Source organism: Polyergus mexicanus, unplaced genomic scaffold (assembly GCF_030449975.1).
Source record: "Polyergus mexicanus isolate NDT 795.1 unplaced genomic scaffold, iyPolMexi1.0 SCAF_3, whole genome shotgun sequence".
Taxonomy (NCBI): domain Eukaryota; kingdom Metazoa; phylum Arthropoda; class Insecta; order Hymenoptera; family Formicidae; genus Polyergus; species Polyergus mexicanus.
In genome coordinates this window covers 10973098-10980945 of record NW_027223323.1, presented here as the reverse complement: position 1 = coordinate 10980945, position 7848 = coordinate 10973098, and the positions used below count along the sequence as shown (strand labels likewise).

General features: G+C 47.6%; 1 pseudogene; it reads right to left on the bottom strand.

Annotated features, from left to right (window-relative positions):
- Positions 1-1112, bottom strand: LOC138944871 (uncharacterized; annotated as a pseudogene).
- Positions 1113-7848: the final 6736 nt, after the last annotated feature.

Here is a 7848-nt window from a genome sequence, read left to right as displayed (position 1 = left end):
TTAATAAATAATAATACCGGCTTCGCGAAGTTCCTCGATGATCGATAGGATCTCGTTGCCGTGGCCGTTGTGGCCCGCTTGGTGCGAAGCATCGAGCAATCGTAAACGATCCACTAGCTCGTTGGGATCGTCCCAGTGCACGTAGTCGATCTTGTTGTCGGTTAGCGTCATCGCGCGAAGCGCGAATAATCAGATTTTGTTCTTTTGGGTTCGATCGGTATTAGCTTTGCGATTATTTCTTTGTACTTGTATCCCCTGTCGCCCATTAATCGACCCTGCGCATCGTGATTGCGTTTATGCGCGTTCGTCGTAAACAGTATACTCTTGTACGTTTGCTTGTCATCCTCCGTATAGATGACGTCATCGGGGACTTTTTTGAAGATCAACTCGTAAAAACCAGGTGTGCCGACGTATCGTACGCCGTCGATAATTATGTTATCCGCGTTGCTCACGTCAAAACGTTTATTACCGAACATCATTCCATCGTTGTCGAAATAAACACCGTACACGGTGTCAATACCGCTCTCTCGATCGCCATTCAGGACAGGCCAGATGTACCTCCGACCCAGCGGACCTAACTGATCTCGCAACGTTTCTCGATCCTCTAGTGTTTGCAACTGATTTCGGACGGATGTCACCAGCGAGTCGTCCGTGGTTTCGAAAACATCCTCGTTCGCGAGTAATTCGGACATCGTAGGTTGTACGGTTCTCATTGACGCGGACGGTGTAGAGGTTATCGGCGGTACATCCAGTGGAGGGTCCGATCGTTTCGATTTATGCGGTACTGGTGAACGATCTGACCTGATGTTGGATCGTTTTCTCTTTTGCGGTGTCGCATCATCTTTCTCGCGCTTCGGGATGGATAACGCTTCAATCCCCGCGTCGATGTTACTCCCCGGCTCGTTCTTCACCGCGATCGAGCTAGAGTTGTCGATGATCTTTTGTAGCGGCTCGATGAGAGGTCTAAAGTGCCTGTCCAACACGATATCCTTTTCGATCTTACCGGTCTTCAAAGCGCGATGTTTCTTGCAAATCGATTCACTAGTTTTCACAATTGCCCTCGCAATCTTCTCGCGCTCGCGAATATCCTCGCTCTTATCGATTGCAGCCATCGCGAAAAAGTAAAAATGTCAATCTGTAACGATGCATCCCTCCACCGTTACCCGGCCGTCGATCCGCCGGAAGTCCGCCGCCCGACAAACACCGGTCGGGCATAATGCGGAGGCGCCGAGCGCCCATTTTTAAGAGATAGAAAACGGTTCGAATTTATAACCGCCGTTTAAAACGCGTTGATTACCGGGAACCGTCGCCGCGCTCGGGTAACCGTACCGACCGTTCCCGAAACCGCCCGAGTCGCGCGCGGCGGTTCAACATTAAACAATATGCCTTAAAACAATCAGGCATATTACGCACGCGCACCCGCCGGAAAAGCGGTATAAATAAGAGCACATTTTTCATCTCGCTACCAGATCTTCCGCAACCACCAGAGTCTGTAAGACGCCTGGAATCCAGAACGATCCTATAACCGCTCAAAGAGAGAGAAAACGGGGTTGGGAGTACCCAGCCTCCGCCGAGAGTTTGCGGCATCTCTGAGAGCGATCCTTCGAATTTCTACGACTGAGGAACACGAGGTTGGGCGTACTCAGCCTCCGTCGGGAGTTCTCGACACCTCGCACGAATCTGTCATTACTACATTATCCGCGAACCAGCAGTAATTCCGCGACCGTCATTGCCGCGATCAGACTCGCCATTAATACGGCGCGCTAAGTCCCGCTCAAGGGGGAGGATCTAACCTGCCGCGACATCGATCGACGCAATCGAATCAATACAGGCGCGTCTAAGGACCGCCCACCGGCCCGACCGAAATTACCGCCCGGTAGTTAGCGGCCTCTGCCGAAATCCAGATCCGCTCGCCGAATCGTCAAAATCGCGCTCCGCGCCGCGCATCCGTGCATGTAATTTGGATGCACCGCGACCGACACGACCACACCGCTAACCGATTCCGACACTCACACATACACGAGTGCATCTTGTCGCACACACATCGTCATTCGCCTCACACATATACTATCGATACATTGTACATATTACTCAGATATTATACGTTCGCACCCACATACTTTCGATACATTGTACATCATACTTAGATATTACACGTTCGCACACGCACTCGCTCGCTTATCATCTCACTCACACACAAGCGCACACGCTCACACCCATACAGCGTTTATACACATACACTCACTCTGTATACACACATACTTACACGCAATAAATTATATTCTACCTCACGTAGCTTTCGTTCGTCTCTCGATACCCTTTCACGAGCTCCGGATCCCGACCGAGTTATCCACGACCGCCTCGCAAAAGCGGTTTATTACAAATCTCTCTCTCTCTCTCTCTCTCTCTCTCTCTTACATTTTACCTCCGACGAAATATCGGCAACGACTAATCGTTTTGCGGTATCGCGAACACGTTAAATCCTTTTCTGTATCGACCATCGTTGAGCGAGCTGTCCTTGTCTATCACTACGAATCCATACTTGCATTGCCAACAATCGCGACACAACGCGCAAAATTCATTGTACGGCATGTCGATATTCACGTGATCGTTGTACACGTGTTTCAGGTTGGTACCATCCTGTTTGAACAGGATCAGCAGGTTTGCGTTGTCGCGTATCAGATGTTTAGGTATTCTCGCGTACGTCTGGCAGAGATAAAAGCAGTCGACGCTCGAGTGCCGGCCCATTGAGAAGTACTCTCTCACAGCATCTTGCTTATCGCATGCCACGTCATCAAACACAAAGATCGAGTTTGGACGCGCCTCGCTCGACGGAATGACGTCACTGTTGTTGGAGAACGTGAAGTAGCCGATTTCATCGATCGATGTCAGCAAATTCTCCAGATATCGATATTTCGGCTGTTGCAACGACTTTGAGTACACGTACACGTTTTCGAAACGTACACTGTGCGGACTTTCCAGCAGGCTTATCAGAACGTTGGTTTTACCGCAATTCGGGAGGCCGCAAACGATCGCGCGCATAGTAGTCGGTAGCATCGTACCATGCTTGCGCATCTCCGCGTTGCCCCCCATCGATCGTAATCTGTCGTCGCAATTCGTCACGCGTATCGCCAAAGGTTGTCGCACGAATCTCATTTTCACACTATTGACTGAGGAACGCTGGATCGAACGCCTATTTATAGATGCTCGGAACCGCGAAGCACTCAGTAATAAAAATGTTCGTCCTACTGTCGAGACCTTCCGATATTTGCGATTTGAGCGCCGAACAGTTACAATTTGTGCCGAAAGTTGTTCTGTTGCGAATGTGCGGCGATCACGTCCACTACCTGTGGGCCAAGCTTCCGGAACATATAAAAGCGGATTTAGAGGTTCAACAATATCGGCGCTGTTACGAACATTACAATCAACCGTGGCAGCGAATGCACATCAACGGTCCAGCACCGTTGATAAAAGATTGCGGCGAATGTCAACGAAAATAGGTAGAGGCCTATTAAATCGTGCGATAAACGCCCTTGCTTTCGAGTTACATTTCCCCGGCTATCAGTTTTGCGGTCCGGGCACTCATTTGGAAAAACGATTGGCGAGAGGTGATCGGGGTATAAGTTCATTGGACGCGGCCTGTCACAAGCACGATACAACGTATTCCCGGAACACCGATCTCACCGAGAGACACGCGGCTGACAGGATACTCGCCGAGAAAGCGCGAACTCGCATCGTCGCGAAAGATTCGACTCTCGATGACAGAGCCGCAGCTACAGCTGTTTGGGCAGCGATGAAAGCCAAGACAAAAATCGGCATGGGTATGAAAACGAAGACGAAGACGAAGATGAGGACTACGCGGAAAAGGTCGACGAAAAAGCGGATACTTCCGACAGCGAAACGAGGCGGTGTATTGCCGATTCTACCGATGTTGGGCGCGCTCGGATCCTTGATCGGTGGAGCGGCTGGCGTGACCAAGGCGGTGAACGACAGCAAAGCCGCGCGCCGTCAGCTGGAGAAGCTGCAACGTCACGATCGCGCGATGGAAGGTCGCGGACTTTATCTCGCTCCGTATAAATACGGACAGGGACTATATCTCGGCCCGTACAAACGTGGCCAAGGAGTAGCAACGAAGAAAAAAAAACGTCAAAAAGACGTTAAAAATTCCTATGGGTGTAACAACGAACATACAATTAGAACAATTGGCGAAACGTATGCGTATACCGTACTTTAGAGGGGTTTTCATGCGTGATTCGTTACCGATCGGTGGTATATATCGAAACGAGAGCGGCATCGTGAATTTGGATAACACCAAAGGACCGGGAACTCATTGGGTAGCGTACGCAAAGAGGGGAAATCGCGCTATATATTTCGACGGTTTTGGTAATCTTCGACCGCCGAATGAATTGTTGCGATATTTCGGATGGAATGTGACGAAGATCGAGTACAATCGCACGTCCTTTCAAACTTACGATCAAAGCATCTGCGGACAATTGTGTCTGCGGTTTCTCCGAACGGTTGACGACAATCGGTGTGAACTTAAAGCCTGACGATGCACCGTTAAGACTCAGTATTCGTTAAACAGTTTTGCCGACATGTCTATGACATTCACGCTGACCGGGAAGAGTAGCGTCCTAGCAGCACACTACCATCCAGCCATAGATTTGAGCGACGGTGATTACGAGCTCGGTCTAACGAATTTTGAGACATATCATACGATATCGAACGTAAATTCCTCGAATAATAAATTTTATTTCGATGAGGATGACACGGAAATTACGATTCCCGAGGGATCGTACGAGATACACGCAATACACGAGTTTTTGAAACGTGCAATTTCCCGGAAACGCCCGCGACGCGTAGTTCGCTCCGGCAATCGTGTCGACAAACGCGGTGATATCATGGTGATATCGCGAGAGGAGACCGTTCGAGCGAACAGTGACGAAGACGAGGCTGTAGAATACCCGATAGTGCTCCGTGCTAATTACAATACGATGAATAGCGAGATCAAGTGCGGTTTCAGAGTAAACTTTAACAAACCCAACAACATTGGATCGCTGCTGGGATTCTCGTCGAAGCGTATATTGCAGCCGGAACAATGGCACCAATCGGACATACCGATTAATATCATCAACGTAAACATTATCCGCGTAGAGTGTAACGTGACCGCTGGTGTGTACAGCAATGGCAAACGCGTTCATACGACACATGAATTTTCACCGAGCGTGCCGCCAGGATATAAGATATCGGAAACGCCGGCGAAGATCATTTACCTGCCGATCATCGCGCGGAGCATTACGGATCTAACGATACGCGTTGCGGATCAAGACGGACGATTGCTCGATTTTCGAGGAGAAGAGATCACCATCAGATTGCACGTACGACGGCGACAAAATTAGCGTGCGATACATGAGATGCTCGTATTGAGCGGAGCGAAATACGCGAGAGATAACGCGACAACGACAACAACGTCAACATTCGCTAATATCCAATTATCCGGTTGCGCCAAGAAAAAGAAACTCAACGCGTCAAACGTTGAATTTTTGCAATCTTTGGGATTCGCAGTGCGAAATATCTGAGAAAACATGACCGATATCCTTAACATCGAAGGCAAGTCGGTCTTTGACGATCGTATCGTCAAGATCGAGACTCACACGTACAACCCGTACGCTAATACGACTTTTGAGCACAGCGATGAGATACGAATACCCATGTAACAACAGGATCTGTATACGTTGCCGTATGAGAGTTTTCTATACATCGAGGGAAAACTAAAGATAAACAAACCAGCTGAAGGGTTTGATGTGGTACTGGGAAATAATTGCGTCGCGTTCATGTTCGATGAGATTCGATACGAACTCGACGGTGTGGAGATTGATCGTAGCAGAAATGTGGGAACCAGCACACTCAAGAACTGTGTAACGATATCATCCGATAGAACCGTGATTATGAGGAACGCCGGCTAGGATGCGCATACTAACACGAATGGATACTTTAATTTTTGCGTACCGCTCTACATGTTATTGGAATTTTGCGAGGATTACAGGCGCTGATTACAAGTGGTGATTAACGCTCGTCACGAATTGATCTTAATACGATCGCGCAACGACAACAATTGCCTGATTGGAAATTTAGTGTTGGAGCTTGTGATCGACATATTCAAGATACAATGGCGAATGTCGCACGTCGTATTGAACGAGATTAACAAGTTGTCGATGCTGCCCGCCTTGGAAAGCGGACAATACCTCAGTATGGGTTTTCGCTCGTGGGATCTGTACGAATTTCCGCTATTGCAGCGTACAACCAAACATTCGTGGCCCATTAAGACCGCGACTCAGCTGGAGAAGCCGCGATACGTTGCTTTCGTTCTGCAGACAGGTCGGAAGAACGTCATGTCCGAGGATACGAGTCGATTCGACGACTGCAAATTGACCAACGTGAAACTCTATCTGAACTCGGAATGTTATCCGTACGACGATATGAATCTGGATTTTGATAAAAACAGATGGTCGATTTTGTACGACACGTATCAACGTTTCTGAAAAAATTATTATGGATACGAGTATCTCGAGCCGAGTCTCAGCGTCACTCAATTTTTACGTAACGGTCCGTTCGTGATCATCGATTGTTCTCGACAAAACGAATCGGTCAAAAGCGCAACCATGGATGTAAGATTGGAATTCGAGTGTAAGGAGAACGTGCCGCCGAATACCACAGCGTACTGCCTCATCATATACGATCGCGTGATTCAGTACAACCCGTTGACCAATGTTGTGCGCAAAATCACCTAAGTATGGGGGAATGAGACGATATAAAATCTATAATACATCAGAATCAATCGCAGTCTTCTTCTCAACGTGCTGATATAAAAAGAAAAACGTTATGTCCGTACCAACGTTCGTGGACCTACAAGGATTCTTCGTCGGGATGAAATTTGTCGTAAAGGAGGTGACGGTGCTGAGAAAGGGGACCGTTCTGGCGCATTACATTTTTACATACTCCCTACCATGGAATCTCCTCACAAAATCCGACGAATTATGCTCTTCCTGGCTGATCGCGAATCACCATGGATTACGATGGGAAGACGGAAACGTGCCGTACAGCATGGCTAAACGCTTGATTACATCAGCCGTGTTTGGTACAGAAGAGGATGACGAGACGTCGACTCTCGTGTACGTCAAGGGATGTCAGAAACGAGAATGGCTGGCGGATTTGCTTGAGAATCTTGCGAGAGAAAATTTAATCATCGAGACTTTGGATGCTGATTACGAAGATATTGAATCTTTAAATAATCTAGATGTTACTAATACTATACGATGCGGAAAACATATTAAGAATTGCGTATTACAGAATGTATTAAAAATATTTAGCTGGTGGTCGCAACGCCAAAAAAAATTGCAATATTTTTATAAATAAAATGTGTAAACGTATTTAATGTTTTTTATTTCTTATTCTCCCCACTCCTTTCCTCGCGAGTCGTTTCTAAGAATTCTTTTTAACGTTGACCGTTTCCCTTCTCCTAAATTTTCAGAGCAATAATCTCCCATCGCATCATACGTTGACCGTTTCCCCTTCTCCTAAATTTTCAGAGCATTGATCTCCCACCACATCATACTTTTGAAAAATAAGCGTCACGTATATTCGATTAATTTTTATACGATCAGTATCGCGTCAACTGCTAGTACCAACGGTCCACTTCTCATAACCAAAAGACAAAATGTACTCCGCTGAAGGAAGCACCAGCAATGGTTGCAAACGCGTGAATTACTACGTTCCACGAGACGAAATTAAGCCGTGTAAGAAACCACGAGATGAAATTAAGAGTACTCTGCGTTGATACCACTGCTT